Consider the following 2,703-nt stretch of genomic DNA (forward strand, 5'->3'; position numbering starts at 1 on the left):
GATTGTACTATGATATCATTTAATAAAACATGTTTTTTCTATTTATTTTACTTAAGCATATTTTTGATGTTGCTTTGTCTGAGATCATGATTAGTACCTTTACTTTTTTTCCAGTGGAAGCATGATTGATTTTGCTCTATGCCTTTATTTTAACTTTACTTGCATCTTTCTGATTCAGTTATGTATCTGGTAAGTAATGCACTGCTTTTTAATCCATTCTACTGCCTCCTTTCCTTTTATGAATGAGTTTATGCCATTCACATTCACAATTATTACTATCAATTATGTATTTCCTTTCATCCTGTTCTCTTTTACTTATCCTTCACTTTATCTCCAATTTTCTCTTTAAGAATTTTTTCCTTAAATAATCCTTCTCTTAATCTCTATTCCCTTGTAATCCTTTTTTTTTCTCCCCTTTCCTTCCTGCTTCCTTATTGAGTAAAATGTATTTCTCTATCCAATTAGGTGTATGTATTCTTCCCTTCTTGAACCAGTTCAGATGAAAGTAAGATTTAAATGTTGCCCACTCCATGAATTCCTTCCCCCTTATTTTTAGATTTCTAATTGTGCATCTCAATTAAATGAGATAATTTTCTTCTCCTTTGTTTTTCTTCTATTGTATTCATCTCCCTTTCTATCCTTCTTTTAAGATTATCAAATCATTACAGAACAATTTGCAGGCTCTTTGTATAATTATTTTTCCTTTTTGATGATTGATAACAAAATTCTTTGTGGAGATATTTATTAATTCCCCCTACTAGAGTGTAAACAGTTTGTCCTTGCTTTATCCCTTATGACTGCTCACTCAATTTTTTTTTTTTTTTGTATTTCTCATGAGAGCTTTGTTTGTATTTCAAATTTTCTACTCAACTCTGATCTATTGAAATTCTATTTCCCTGCTGTAGCATTATATATAGTTTTACTGGAAAATTATTCTTGGCTGTAAGCCTATTTTTTTTGCCTTCTGGAATATAGAGTTCCAATCTCTCAGTTCCTTTTGAATAGTAGTTGCTAAATATTGTGTGATCCTGAGTCTGGTTCCTTACTACTTGAATTCTTTCTTCTGACCTCTTTTAGTATTTTTTTTCCTTTGATCTGGAAGCTCTGAATTCTATGATGTTGCTAGAAATTTTCATTTTCATTTCACCCAGGAGTTGACTGATAGATTCTTTAATCAATCAATTAATAAGCATCTATTATATTTATTATATTATATTTAGTCATGGCTTTCAAGGAATCCAATGATTCTAAAGTTTTTTCTCTTTGATTTATTTTTCATTGCAATTGTTCTTTGACATTTTATATTTTAGATATTTATATTTTTATATATTTCTATATATATTTACACATTTTATATTTTCTTCTATTTTTTCAACTCTTGACTTTGTTTTGATATTTCTTATTGTTTCATACAATCATTACCTTTTATTTAGTTAATTCTACCTTTCAGGGAGATCCCCTTGCTTGAATCACTTTTTGTTCCAAACTGTTAATTCTATTTTTAAATTCTTCTTCTATAGTGTTTATTTCTTTCCCCATTTTTTTTTGCTCTAGTTCTCATTTGGTTTTTTTAAATTAATGAATTCTTTTTTTCTGAGGCAATTGGGGTTAAGTGACTTGCCCAAGGTCACATAAGTAGAAAGTATTAAGTGTCTGAGGCCAGATTTGAACTCAGGTCTTCCTGATTTCAGGGTTGGTGCTCTATCCACTATGCCACCTAGCTGCCCCAAATTAATTAATTCTTTAAAATATCTTGCTTTATCTCTCTGAGGAATTCTGGTTGGATTGCCCAACCTATGTTTTTCTTTGAGGCTTTGCTTGAAGATGTTTTTAGAGTCGTTTTTTTCTTCTATGTTTGTGTCTTGTACATTCCTCTTACTAAAATGTTTTATTGTGTTATCCTTTTAAAAACTGCTCACTCATTCATAATACCACCAATAGTAGCAGCAGCTAACATTTATATAGCATTTACTACTATGGCCCAAGCACTGTACTGAATGCCTCACAATTATTATCTCATTTAATTTTCACAACCACTCCAGGAAGTAGTTAAAATTATTATCCCCATTTTATAATTAAAGGAAACAAGACCAAAGAGCTTAAGTAACTTACCCAGGATCACAAATCTTCTAAGTACCTGAGACTGAATTTGAATTCAAGTTTTCCTGTCTCTAGGCTCACTGCTTTATCCATTGTATCACTAGTAGTTCCAAATTATTTCTTGATTTCAGATTTTGTATTAGGACTGAGTTTTATGCATTTCTGGAGGAATTGAGCTTTTCCTTTTTGATTCTTCTATTATATTCTTGGAGTATTAAGTATCATATTATTCAAATACCTCAGGGATAACTCAAGTTGGAAATCTATAAGCTTTCAATGCTCTCAAAATGATCTGATCCAAGGAAGAATATGATATTTATTCTCCTAGTCCGAATTCTTCAAGTTCATGACTTATGTCTGATTTGGCGCAAAATTCCTGTTGACTTATTCCTAGATGAAAGTTTTGGTAATCCACTTTTGGACTTGGTCCTTATAAACCAACTGGAAAACTCTATAGCTTCACAGTGATAGAACTGCAGGCATCTCTTCACTCTAGGATTCCTTCTTTAGTTTTTCCCCAGCAGATTTCAAACTAAGCTAGAGCCTGGAAATGAGACTCCTCTCAACTGCTCAGGTCAAAGTCAAGGAGCCTCTGCTTTCTTC

The sequence above is a fragment of the Antechinus flavipes genome, chromosome 3, assembly GCF_016432865.1.
Source record: "Antechinus flavipes isolate AdamAnt ecotype Samford, QLD, Australia chromosome 3, AdamAnt_v2, whole genome shotgun sequence".
In the NCBI taxonomy this organism is placed as follows: domain Eukaryota; kingdom Metazoa; phylum Chordata; class Mammalia; order Dasyuromorphia; family Dasyuridae; genus Antechinus; species Antechinus flavipes.